We start from the raw sequence: 14,646 nt of genomic DNA on the forward strand, positions 1-14,646 counted from the left end.
AAAATATTACACAAGATGGGACCCAATCAAATTATCATCATGTGACTAAGACAAACGGCATCTGTAGCACAAAATTTGAACTCTCGTGCAAACTTTATCACCATAGAAAAATGCCCAGGGAAATAAAAAATACCGAAGTTTTTAAACGTTACCTGTGTTACAAATTATTGAACGATTGTAACGTTAATCTGAGTCACAAATAAATAACAAACTCGAAAACTGTATAAAACTTCCATTAAAAATGCAAATTCTTAAACTTTGCCGCATTGCAATTGTACCCAATATAAAATTCATAAGCAATACTTAACTCACTTTGAATGCTGGGTGAAAATAAATACCTATAAATTATCATATAAATTAATAGTTAAAAATAAATTTATTGTTAAAAATATTTAAGTAATACATTATAAAATACATTTATATAGTATCATCTTAATGCAGTCAGGAGCACAAACTGTATCCATTTCACTCAATAAGTTATTTGCATATAAATATCATGCACTAAACAACACAACCTTAACACTTGATCTACAGAGTTTACTTTCCCAACAGATATTCATACATGTCACCTGTGATATCATTAGGATCATGAAATTTCACGCCACCAGGCCCACCACCAAGCTTAGCATTAAACATTTTAGTAAGCTTATCCAGTTGAGCAGATTGTGGGGTGGGTTTCTTTTCTTGTGCTTTTCTAACTTTCTCATGATGTGAGTGATTCCCTTGGTGCTTTATAGCCTTATTGAACATACTCCTGACTTCAGTGTGAGTTATGAGCCTATCAAAGAAGAAATCTCTCTGACCAGTTTTGGTCTGTTCAACACCATTGACCATGAAGTGATCTTCTGGGGTGGTTCCTGTCTGATTATCACAACAGATCCTCTGATACCGTCCTCCCGTCCCGGCATGTTGACGGGCACAGAGGGACAGCATTTATCAGCAGACATAGCCGGGAAAACTAAATCTGCAAGACTGTTTACAGTCTCTTTGCTTTCACTGTCGTAATAGATGTACAAGTCTTTATACTTGGCATTTTCAGAACACCATGCCATGCCAACAGGACGTCTCCAACCAAATCTGAAAACACCGTTTATAGAAGATCAAGGTATATAAAAGAAAAATGCAGCAAAGGAGATGAGTGACTTGATTTCATTATGGATAGAATTGAAATGCAAATTCGGATATATTTCCTAAATCCTGATGAGAAAATCTGCAAAAAGTACATCCACTAAAAGTACATAGCATGATGTTTAATTACACTACTATTAACATTCTTACCTTGATTTCAATTCTTGTATCTCTTTATACTCTACGAGTCCCTCCAGATATGATGTGTATATTGGTATTTCATCAGAACTGATCCCTTTATCGCATGGTCCAATAACAACACAGCTTTGACCTAGATACTCCAATTTTTCAGGTAGCAAAGAAAATGTACTTGGCTTGTTGACAATTTCAACCTCATATCTGTTACCGATTTCCTTTATAACAACACCCTCCTCTCCATTGAGATCTGCCCTTTTTACCAGGCCCTTCACTCTCACATACTCCCCGCGGTTGAATTTCCTCTGCATATCTAACAAATTAACATAATTGCATTAATGATGATGCAAGTTGTAAAATAATAGGTTATAATTAGCATTTTATCAACAATACATGGACACGTTCATTGAAGTTTGAGGATATTACTAAACAAACAACAAAATAGCGTGCTGAGTGGAGTTGGGTTAAAAACATATAAGAGATACGATGATTTAACTTGTAGAAGCTTTCAATAAACATGTGTTAATCGTCGTCAGCTGAATGTGATGTTTTTGATTGAAATAAATTTTCGTGCACATACAGAATGAATGGTTAATAATTTAATATATATGTAGACCAAGGTCTGTGCACGGGATGCTTCCTGGAAGAATCCAGTTCTTTTAGCGGGGCACCCTACCTAAAGCCAAATTGAGATATAATAATCATATTCCTAAGAAATAATCAGAAATCGAATACCAATCAAATAATATGATATATAGGAGTAGTAACCATATTTACTGTGCAAAATGCCCCAACCACATAGTGTAAATTTATATAGAATTCAAATTCCATATCATCATTAAACCTCAATAGTCAATATAATAGCCCAAGCAAAATTAAATAACTTCTTATATACCTTACTGTCATACTACAAATTGATTAAACATTTGAAATCTGTTAACCAGAGAATAAATTTCTAAACCTAATGCAAGTGAAATAATTTAGATGCAATAATGAATGCCTAATGTGAGTATCATCTGTCAATGTCCTTGTAAAACAGTCTGTACAAGAGATATGAGTAACTAATATAGAAGAAAAAACAGGAAGTTGTCGTCTGTTGAAAAATAAATAAAATATCTAGAATATAAATTAGAATATAAAATAACATTCAGTCAATGTGTCGTCAATAAACTGTACAATTATCAAATGTTAAAACTGGGTGATACAGTCACCAAAAATAAATACTAAGTATGATAAGTTAATAAATTAAATGTGGTCTATAAAACTACCACTAGGTATAATAGGTCAATAAATTAAAAGTGGTTTATAAAACTACCACTGTGCGAATCCCTTCTCCAGTTAAAACATGTCAGTCATGTGCAAAATCAATCAGAATGGTAAGGTGGTCAAAAAGGGAATATCCTTTCGACATAAATTATATATGCCTCAGATTTAAAAGAATTAGAAGATACTTAGTTATCGTCGACTATGATTGCAGTGTAAAATTTGTCATATGAATTGTCGACGGTGTAATTAGGGTCTGTTGTTATAGATGAGAGTAGCTGTTTCTTATACGAATCACTTAAGCTTTTAACATCGGGCAGATTTCGTAGATCTGTTGGAACATTATTCCAACATTTTGCCCCCAAGTATTGAAAGTTTTTATGTGATGTTGATCTATTAACATATAGGTTGCAGCTTTCGCCGCTCCTACTACCTCCTGATATGTAACTAAATTTGTTCATAAAGTTTGTAGGACAATTGTCATGGATGATTCTAAACATATAATTTGACAGATGGAGTTGTCGTCTAAGATGGAGCCCAGCTCAAGATTTATGCGAGATTGCGAGCCGGACTCATCGCACAAAATTTGTAAATAAATGAAGAAACAGAAAAAGTTTAACTTAAAAGTTGAGGTAATTAGGAACTTAACATGTATTTTATACTCTTAACGTGTATTTTATCACTTGTTTGTAGCGTGAAAACTTCGACGTAACGCGCGCGAGATTTTTGCCAGATTTTTGCGAGTTTCGTTAAAATCTCATAGCTAGGCTCACGATATCGTGAGATTCTCCGCGAGATTTCGGCACCCTCTTTCAGCACTACATATTCAGTCGCGCGCTTGCATTTTCATCGCTTTTCAGCGTGTTTATTCACTGTACTGTCTAAGTCTTAAAGGATACTAGTTGTTATAAGATCAAGATTCACAGTGGTTACTATAGTTACCATGGTTACCATTAAAGGAGGTACTATTCCTGGCTACAGTCTACTCAATCTTTCTCAGAATATACTTGATACTGCCATAGGCATAGTGAATTAAAAGTTTGAGAAAGGGTCTCTTCAACTGGAGAACTGACTTATTAATCCTAGCATGTAATTAACTCTGGATCCTCATCACATTGATTCCATTCTAAATTCTAGCCATAAACAAAACAAACATTACCAGATAACTCCGTTTACAATAATTTGACATGTTCCAGTGTGAACGAGGCCTTCCCCGGACAAATCCTTAAATGCCAGTCTTCTCTTGATCTTAGTTCTCTAGATGAAGTACGAACAGTATAATCTATCGGATAACGTATATAACAAGGTGCTCTGATGATAATTTTAGTAAAATAATTAATAATTGCCAAAAGAATGACTGCTGACGAGACTCGAACCCGAATCAACTGCTTGTCGAGCGCGCCCTAAACCATCGGGCTAAGTGAGGCTCACCATCATTTACAATATGTAACATAATATAATTCATAAAAATACGCACGTAAATTTTTCGTTATTTATGGATCCAATAACAGTGACATACTTTTCGCTTACAAAGGGACTCGTGAAATCTTTTTGAATAGAAAATAATTAGTGGGGCAAGAAATCTTGCAGGCTGGAGGGGGGGTGGGGAGTACATTTCGCCACTGCATGTGACACGTGAAAATCGCACTTCTAGTGTCAAAATCCAATCTCATCGCACTTTTTTTAGAATCTTGATAGGGGAGATGGAGTGGTAACCATTTCATGTCTCTATAAACATTAAGGCTGCTCTCTGTTTGTGGAACGTTGAGAGCTATTTTGGCTACCTTTTTGTACAGAGTGTCAAGTTCAGCAAGTTTTGTCTTGCCAGCTCTACAATAGATCGTGTCTAAATAATCGAATTGTGGCAACATGAGTGCATTGGCAAACATTTTCCTATATTTAATGGGTAGCAGTGCTTTGCTTCTATACATGGCACCAATTCTCTTCATGACCTTCCTAATAATATAATCTACATGGCTTTTGAAGCTTAATTTACTATCTAGAATGAGGCCAAGATATTTGTCTCTTTGCACTCCTTGATTGTGAAAGTTACCTCATTACATTCAATGGTTAATTCATCATGTTGATTAACAGAATCAAACAATAGGAATTCAGTCTTCTTTTCATTGAGTGATAATTTATTAACACTGAGCCATTTAAAGATTGTCATAAGTTCTATTTTTATGTTTATAAATGTGCTTCTGCAGGTTTGATCAAAGAATAGTGCACCATCATCTGCAAATAGAAAGGGCTTAGACAGGTTACAGGCATAAATGATGTCATTTATGAAGATACTAAATAATATAAGCCCAATGATGCTTCCTTGTGGTACACCACTCAGAACTTCTAAAAATGAGCTTATTTTGCCATTGATCCTTGTGCATTGATATCTACAAGATAAGAAGTTCTTAAACCAGGTTAAAGCAATGCCACCAATTCCATAATGCTGGTGGACAATGCTTATATGTGGTGGACAATGCTTATATGGACACGTTCATTTGAGTTTGAGGATATTGGTAAACAAAAATAATAGCGTTTTTGACGATAGTGGCTTAATTTTGACATCTATTAACCTAGCACGTTCAGAAGTTCTGAACATTAGCCGCGTAACCCATACTCCCATATGCACTGCTCAGAAAGAAAATCTATTGTTGTTAGGCACTGTAATGGTTCAAATGTCACATTTTGTGTGACTTAGTTAACTGCAGTTGTCTAATTATCATTCCTTGGTCTGGAACATAGTAGATTAGGTCAATCTAACAATTATGATACAACATTGGTTAAAGGGCACGGATCGAACGGTTACAAGGCAATATTTAGGTAACTTTGTCACACTCAGAATACCATACCTCTATTCTACTGTGAGGTGTCCTCAAAACCCTTTTTACTCATTATTTGATGGTTGATCTACCAAGTACGGAGTACCAATCATAGCCTTAAAATATGTTGCTTTGAATAGTAAGCTAATACAGGCACTTGGTTATTGGGAAATGAGGTTAATTCTGTCACAATATATGGAATTTAAAATTTTGGGCGAATTATTTATATCTGATTTTGGTTTGAAAGGCGGGAAAACTTTACATGATGACAATGTAGTTGATGCAAGTTAAGATCAGTTGATGTTTACATTGTCACAAAAAATTAAACGAAATCGTAAATAGGTTAAAAACAATGATTATATAATGAAATAGTCTCTTATAATAAGTAATAACTCTTATAATAACTGATGTGACAAAGTAAACATGTCTTGCCCCTATTTTGAAGATCTATATATTCTATAACTCTATTAGAATTTAACATTCTTTCAGAAAAAATTGGTAGAATATTGTCCAGAACATCAGAGCTCAAGTTTAACAATTTTGGGTTAAATTTGTCAAAGTCACTAAAAATGTGACAAAATTAACTTTTCCTGCCCCAACAATTTCAAGATAGTGTGTAAAAATTAGCATAGGCTGCCTTATTACCTAAATAAATCAATCCAAACTACAAAAAAATATATGTTAATGTGATGACGATTACCTAACTGTAATAATAACTGATGTGACAAAGTAAACATGTCTTGCCCCTATTTTGAAGATCTATAACTGTATTAGAATTCAACATTCTTTCAGAAACGATTGGTAGAATATTGTCCAGAACATCAGAGCTCGAGTTTAACAATTTCAGGTTAAATTTGTCAAAGTCACTAAAAATGTGACAAAATTAACTTTTCCTGCCCCAACAATTTCAAGACAGTGTGTAAAAATTAGCATAGGCTGCTTTATTACCTAAATAAATCAATCCAAACTACAAAAAAATATATTTTAATGTGATGACGATTACCTAACTCTAATAATAACTGATGTGACAAAGTAAACATGTCTTGCCCTTATTTTGAAGATCTATAACTGTATTAGAATTCAACATTCTTTCAGAAACGATTGTTAGAATGTTGTCCAGAACATCAGAGCTCAAGTTTAACAATTTTAGATTAATTTGTCAAAGACACTGAACATGTGACAAAATTAACTTTTCCTGCCCCAACAATATCAAGATAGTGTGTTAAAATTGGCATAGGAATTAGGATGCTTTATTGCCTATATTTATTGATCCATACTACGAAAAAGATCGGTTAATCTGATAACGATTACCTAACTCTTATAATAACTGATGTGACAAAGTAAACATGTCTTGCCCCTATTTTGAAGAACTATACCTCTATTAGAATACTATGTAATTTTATCATCAAAAAAATGTCGATAAACTAGTTATTTTGCCAGCAAGGAGCTGACAGAGTTATGATAATTTTTTGTGACGAAATTACCCTATTTTTGACCATGTTGTGGTAGATTAATTGTGACACTGTTAACATATTACCACACGTTAATGATTTATGTGACTGGTGCATGGTACTAGCAGTGTTGTTTGATCCATAGTACGTAATACAAAGGGTTTAAGCGGGTATATCATTATTTGTTCAATTTCACACATGTTCAGATATCATCAAGATTATGTGACAAAGTAAACTTGTCTGTGCCTTCTGTGTTTTAATTCCTTGCGACTATATGATATAATAACAATTCCTAGCACTTCCAGGCCATTAACTAAACCTACACTACTCAGCATTGCTTATCAGGGTTCCCTAAACATTGTTCACATATTTTCTTAAATGTGTGACAGATTAAACCTGAGTGCACCATCTAACGAAAAAAAGTCGTCAAATATGTAGGTAATGGTCATATGTACACATCCAATCAACTGGACACTCAAAATTTTGGTCAAAAACGGCAGCAAGGGGTCCATATTTACTCTGTCACATGTTTATAGTGTGACAATGTAACCATTTCCGTGCCGGCCGTATTTAAGCGATATCTTATCACCTGATTAAGATATCGTTATGTGACAAAGTTAGCCTAGAGGATGAGACGATTATCCTAACCATCAAGGGTTTGTGTAATTTCATAGTGTGACAAAGTCAACTACACTGTGCCTTTTAATAGGGTCACTTATATTTACCAATATCCTCAAACTCAAATGAACGTGTCCATATGTGATTGAGTGGTGTCAGGGATGGAGGGTGGGGGAGGTGTGGGTGGGAAAGTGAAAAATAGCGTGTTCGACGATAGTGGCTCAATTATGGCATCCATTAATGTAGCGTGTTCTGAAGTTCTGAACATTAGGAAAACAAATTTAGGAAACTAAATTTAAATTTTGGTATTTATTAATAACAATCAAAACATATCATTTCATAAAAATAAAGCTGCGCGTTGGTTGACTGCCTCAGTAAGGTGAATAATATAAGCTCGAAGGTGCCCTGCGAATTTACAGAACCTCATGCGGCGATCACATGATCATGAGGACCTGTGAGCGCCAAATTTAATTTAAAGTTTTCTAGAAATCATACATCACTACGAGTTACTCATGCTTTTTTAATTTTTATAGGAGTGTAGATTGTCAGGTATTTCACTCATTCATACTTAGTCGGTTTAAAGCTGTTATATTTATGTTTAGAACTCACTATTGTTTAAACTAGCCACGTGACCCATACTCCCATATGCAATGCACTGCTCAGAACGAAAATTAATTGTTGTTAAGGCTGCGCTCTGCCTGTCATTCCCCCGAATGTTTATGAACATGATAGCCTGAGGTCCCCAGGTAAAGGACACCTTGCAATTGCAATTTGAACTATTGACTGCTATTATACTGCACGGCTGAGATCGTACACGTGTGGTGTCTTGTTTCACCCATGTTACAAGTTTTTGTTTGCTATCACCTGTGAAGTGTGACACATTACATACATGAGGCCCTGTGTGTAGTGTAATCGGTAGTTTGGAGGAAGCTTGGGCCGGCCCCAACTCCCCCTCCCCTCCCCAGTCCGTTGAGTTTAATTCTACTAAGTTACCGAAATGTGACGAAATTTGCTTTTCATGCTATGCCATAATATGTAGCAGTAAAAATTCAATGTGATGAAAAATTTAATTGGCATGCGAAAAAAATCATCTAACCTCTAACTTATATTATATTATGCAATGACTGATGATGCGTTACTGCGCCGCGCCGCGCACTCAATTATGCTTCTCGCAATTATGCTTCTCGCTAGATCGGTGAAATGCGCTACTCTGCCTCGCCGAGCTGCGATGAATTGAAATCGTCAATTAAGGCCTAAATTTCCCCAAACATTATTATGCTTTTGAAATTTTGGCTCTAGTAACTAATAAATGTGACATGTAACTTAATTGAAGGATTAAGATTGAATAGACCTTACCTGAGGACCCCAGGCTTTAATTTTTTTTTTTTTTTTTTTTTTTTTTTTTTTTTTTTTTTTTTTTTTTTTTTTTTTTTTTTTTTAATTTTTTAGAGAGGCTGGGCCAAGATAGCCCACGAGAGGATAGCATTGAGATGCTCTGCCTACCTCTGGGGTGTGGCAACCTTGGGGAAGGTTGCCGGTGAAATCAGAGTGATTGGTGGAGGATGGTGTAAGATGTTATTATATGAGTCAAAATGATACGCTTAATGCCAGCTGGGTTTGTAAAAGTTAAACGAGACGAGACAGCATATGAAATAATACTTTAAGTCACCCCGGTCTGATCCAGCTCCTCCGGCACAATTAAGCGTTTGGTGCGGTTTGCGAAATTGACAATTGTGGTGATGTGTTGGTTGTCGAATATGTCATTGACAGAGAGGTAGTAGTCCTGGAAATATTGACCTCTAATTTGGGCAATAGCCGGACACTGTCCAAGAAAGTGTGAGACAGTTTCCTCTCCGTCGCCGCACATAGGACAAGCACTGGTGTTTGATTTGCAAATGGTGTGAAGGTGTTTGTTTAAGCCGCAGTGACCCGTGATGAGGTGAACTGCAGTTCTGTAATCTTGTCTGTTTTTGCTGAGTGTAGTGTTGAGGTTTTTGATGATTTTGGCATGCTTGTGGCCGAGTGTCAGTTTGGTGTGTCTGGGACCGTCAGTTAACCAAGTTTCCTGATTCAGTCTGTTGACTTTGTTGTCGATTTGACGCTTGATGTAGGATTGAGGAATTGGACACTTCAAAGTGGATTCACTGATTGTACCAAGCTTGGCCAGCTCATCTGCTTTTTCGTTCCCCCACAATCCGATGTGTGCTGCAATCCATCGTATCTCTAGCGTGTTGTTGGATCCGAGTGCATTAAGAGAGTCGTAACAGTCTCTTGTAGTTCTACTCCGCGTTGAAAGCGCAGAGATAGCTTGTATAGATGAGAGACTGTCAGACCATATGATGATGTGTGTGTTGGTATAGGTAGAGAGATATTTGCAAGCTTCAATGATGGCGGTGAGCTCTGTTTGGTAAACAGTGCAATAATCAGGGAGCTTGAATGATCTTTCTTCAAGGGTGGTGTTATTGTTGTCAGTTGTGATGATATAGCCAGCCCCGCATCCTGAGTCAGTGAGTGACCCGTCAGTGTAGCAGGTGATCGTTTCACTGGTAATGTTGTCAATGGTGTTTTGAAGTGAATTTCTATATTCAGTGTTATCGGCTCCAGGAGTTGTGACGGTGAAGTGCCGTCCCAGCATCATGGTTGGTGTTGTTAGGTCTCTCGTTGCTCTAGGTGGGATAATGAGGTCTGCCATGAATTGTTTGTTGATAGTGGTATGATTTTTGATAGTTCCCTTCCTGAAGGCGATAGTTTCAAGAGTGAGGCTGCCATAAGCTTGTAGCCTGGCCGCACCCTTTGCTGCTTCGCCTTGCAGGAACAGTATGATGTCAGAAGTGTCGGTGAGGTGATTCAATGCGATAAAAGGTGTGCTTGGCATGGCACCAGACATCATTCTGAGTGCCAATGCCTGCACACGTTTGAGTTTCTTCGCGTTATAGTCCGTTTGAGTGGCCCTGATCCATATACTACAGCAGTAGGATAGGATTGGACGGATGACAGCCGTGTACATCCATTTGCATGTTTTAGGGCTCATACCCCATGTGGGGCCGACAGCTCTTCGACATTGCATGAGGGATGCCGTGGCTTTTTTGGTGGTGTTGATGATATGTTCATTGAAATTGAGTTTGCTGTCCAAGGTGACTCCTAGAAATTTAGCAGACTTGGAAAGACCTATAATGTTGTTGCCAACTGTTATAGGTCTTAGAGTCCACTTACTATTCCAGGTAAACATGACTATCTGAGTTTTAAGGGCGCTAATAGATAGCTCTTTGGTTCTGCACCAATTTTCTATCGTTTTAATAGTTTTGCATGTTCGGTCCCAGATGATGTCTAAATCATCCCCTTCCGCTAGAGACAACAGATCATCCGCAAAGGCTTGCAGGTAACCCGGGATGTCTTTTGCGGTAAAGGAAAGGAGATTGTCGACTACCAGATTCCAGAGAAAAGGAGAGAGAATGCCTCCTTGGGGGCAACCTCGCCTGATCCGTACCCTTCTCGACTTATCCTTATGATTTAGTGTGATGAATCGATTGGTTACCATGTTGATGATCCACTGTGCAGTAGCCAAGTCCACTTTCGTAGCCTTGACTGCTTCAGAGATAGCCTTGAACGAGACATTGTCGAAGGCACCCTCTATATCTAGAAAGACACCTAGGACATATCCTTTCTTGGCTATTCTGCGCTCAATGGTGTGAGTAACTTTATGAAGTGCCGCTTCTGTGGAGCAGCCCTTCTTAAAGCCGAATTGTCGTTTGTTGATATCATTAGCTATGTTGAGGTCATGTTGCATATGCCATAAGATCACTTTCTCCTGCAACTTTAACATCACGGGCGAAAGAGTGATCGTTCGAAATGACTTAGCTTTGTTGTAGTCGGTTTTTCCAGGCTTAGGGAGAAAGATTCCAAGAGAGTCCCTCCACAAAGTTGGGATGTGTTGCGTTTCATGGTTTTTTGTCATAATGTTTTTTGTTATGTCTTTGATATGAGCCCAGGCTTTCTGGAATATGATAGGTTTTAGAGTGTCAGGTCCTGCAGCCTTCAAGGGATCGAAGGATAGGAGAGCCTTTTCGATTCTTTCAGGGCTGTAGATTTTGTCTAGTAAGTCTGTGGAGATCGGTAAGGGGCAGAGAGGCGGAACTGGCGGATCAGTAACACTCTCCTTGAAGTGGGTTTGTGTCATGACCTCCAGTGTCTCCTCTGCGTTTATGGTGAGTTCGCCATTTGGTTTATAAACGGCTTCAAGTTTGTTATTGGTGTCAGTACAGGTTTTCAGAATCTTGTTCATCCTTCCAGATTCCTTAACCGATTCTGTGTCTGCGCAGAATTTCCGCCACGCATTGCGCTGGGAGTTGGACAGGATCTTGTTGTATTGCTTGTTGCTTTCTCTAAGAGCGAGCCACGAAGCATCAGTTTTGGTTCGACGAGCTGTGATGAGTTTGCGTCTTATACCCCTCTGTGCTTCCTCAACTTCTCGAGTTAGCCAGGGTGGTTTTCTGACAGCGCTGGAGATGTAAGTAATGGGACATGCCTCCTCGAAGGCAGCTCGGAGAGTAGTATTAATGGTGTTAACTTTGTGATCAATGTCGTGTGGTGTGTTAACGCAGGTGTTGTGGAGATCATTGTTGTTGTAAAGAATCTCGTCAAATTTCGCCCAGTCAGTGTTCTTGACTAGGCGTATTTGTCTTGGTTCTTTTTTGGGACCAGAAGTAATGTCGAACATGATATATCTGTGATCGGAGTTTGAGTAAAGATCACTAACGTGCCAGTTACTGATCAGTTCCGCCCCCAGTTGGTTGGTAATAGTGAGGTCAATGATGGAATTATGACCTCGTGAGTTGAGGAATGTTGGAGTTGAACCTTTGTTGGAACAGGAGAGCCCTAGCGACGAGAGGAAATCAAGTAGTTCCTCTCCTCTTCTATTGCACAACTTGTTACCCCAAAGAGTGTGTTGGGAGTTGGTGTCAGAGCCTATTATGAGTGGTATTTTGTTGTCTATAGCGTATTTGGCTAGAGGTGTGGTTTCGTGGGATGGAGCTGGTCCATTAATATCCATGTACGAAGCTGCCAGAATTACTTCTGTCGAGCTAAGTTGAATCTTAATAGCAACTTGATCCGGGGTTGTGAATTGCGATAGTTCCCAACTTTTTTCAGCTAGGTTTTTGTGTATTACTATGGCGGCACGGGGCCTAATGTCCCCAACTTTGTAGTAATACTCGGTTAGTTCTTTGCTTATTGGTGGAATTAGGTGTTTGTTATTAGTGTATGGTTCAGTCGCTAGTACAATAGGATTTTTCCTGCCATGAGTGTTCACCAGCAGGGTTTTCCAAGCGTTGTACTTGCGTTTAATATATAAGGTTGATTTGAGTAACAGAGTAATATTCATGATGAGTTTTACCTGTTTTTTTGGTATTGGGGACGTGGCGTGCAGCACCTGCAGTTACCCTCACCGGACGGGTACTAGGACCTTTTGGATTGGGCACTGTGTCGGGGGGCTGGTCGAAGTCGAATAGCAGCAACCAGCGTCTCCGGGAGAAAACTGTGTTTCTCTAAGAATGTCTCACCCGAAGGTGAGACATCCACCCAGATCCGCTGCCTCTGTTTAAACTCCGTCGACGGGCCCCCACCTTCATGTAGCTGCACAGCCACTGCCTCCCAGATGTTGGTGATCTGTATCCTATTCCACGGTGGGGTAGGATTGATAGATAATGTTGTTATCAGTATATGGGAGATTATGTGCGCGTTCCCGCGCAATGTTGTTGAAATAGGTCCTTTAATCACAATAATGTCTGATGTTAAGCGTAAATCAGGAAACCTGATCCGCTCTGCGAAAATCAATGTCTCATCTGTGTTACGCAGTTGATACATCTCATTACCGCTATCAGTCATGATTGTTTTGTAAATCCGGAGTTGTAGTATAGGGGTAATAGTGGTGGATTCCTTGGTGGTTGCTGAACGAGCACAGCCCCGATTGAAACCAGCACCCTCGCAACAAGGCTGTGAAGCCTGTGCAAGTGTGCCAATCCCACACGAGGCCGGCTCAGTCCCGCCTCCTCCACTGGTAATCCGGTGTTGTAGTGTAGGTGTAGTAGTGGTGGATTCCTTGGTGGTTGCTGAACGAGCACAGCCCCGATAGGAACCAGCACCATCGCAGCAAGGCTGTGAAGCCTGCGCAAGTGTGCCAATCCCACACGAGGCCGGCTCAGTCCCGCCTCCTCCACTGGTAATCCGGTGTTGTAGTGTAGGTGTAGTAGTGGTGGATTCCTTGGTGGTTGCTGAACGAGCACAGCCCCGATAGGAACCAGCACCATCGCAGCAAGGCTGTGAAGCCTGCGCAAGTGTGCCAATCCCACACGAGGCCAGCTCAGTCCAGCCTCCTCCACTGGTAATCCGGTGTTGTAGTCCAAGTGTATTAGTGAGAGTTTTAACACTTTCTGCGAATCGTAGAAAGATGTTTGTTTTACTACCGCGACAGTAATGATATGCCGCTAATAAGGTAAAGGTAAAACGGGTGCTAATGATCGGTATTAAGGGCCCGACCTTGAAGTACACACCCTGAACTTCTAAAACCCTATATGCTCAGGTGTGAGTGAACGCTGTGAGAGCTCCAAAAGAAAAAGGGATCAAATGAGGTAAAGGAAGACGGTTGGCACGTGCGACCTACGTTCAGTTTTGCTCAGCTGAACAGTACAGCTTAGTCTCGGCTGGTCTTGTGATACCGATTAAGCCCCCTTACCACGGCAAGGTCATTTGCTTTGGATAAAGCACCATTACCAATCACTATAGGTGAGAGAAACAGGATAGGATTGGGTCCTGGGCAGTAACTCCAGAGCAAATGGGCAGAGTCATAGGTGGTGCTCTAGTGCTCAGGATTGACTCTGCCGCTGTACTTTAAATCAATAAGTACCTACACGTGTGACAGACGCCCCAGCCGACAAGCCCCCTGACGCGATGCATGCGAGCCCAGAACAGAGTGCCTACACCCAGTGGCACGCCATGCTAAGACAACGCCGCCAGCTATCGACCCGGATGCTATCCCCACGAGCTACCTAGCGACTTTCGTCGCTTGGGTGCTCAATGTGGACTGCCTCCGTTACGACCACCAGCTTCGCCACCCAGCCCAGCGGTCCCCTGGTTTCAGCCATCCACCCCAGTCTCAGCACACACCACACCGGGAACCGCCAACCAGCACATCCAGACCCACATGCCAGGCCTCATCGAAGCTACCTGGTCTTTTG

General features: G+C 39.7%; 1 long non-coding RNA gene across 1 annotated transcript; it reads right to left on the bottom strand.

Annotated features, from left to right (window-relative positions):
• Positions 1-11: 11 nt before the first annotated feature.
• LOC134818240 (uncharacterized) lies at positions 12-1,587 on the bottom strand. The gene is made up of 2 exons (XR_010160615.1): positions 1,279-1,587; positions 12-1,077 (listed from the first exon to the last, which is right to left on the bottom strand). It is a non-coding gene; the product is annotated as an uncharacterized LOC134818240 (long non-coding RNA).
• Between the last annotated feature and the right edge of the window lie 13,059 nt (positions 1,588-14,646).

Source organism: Bolinopsis microptera, chromosome 7 (genome assembly GCF_026151205.1).
Source record: "Bolinopsis microptera isolate Bmic1 chromosome 7, MBARI_Bmic_1.0, whole genome shotgun sequence".
NCBI lineage: Eukaryota > Metazoa > Ctenophora > Tentaculata > Lobata > Bolinopsidae > Bolinopsis > Bolinopsis microptera.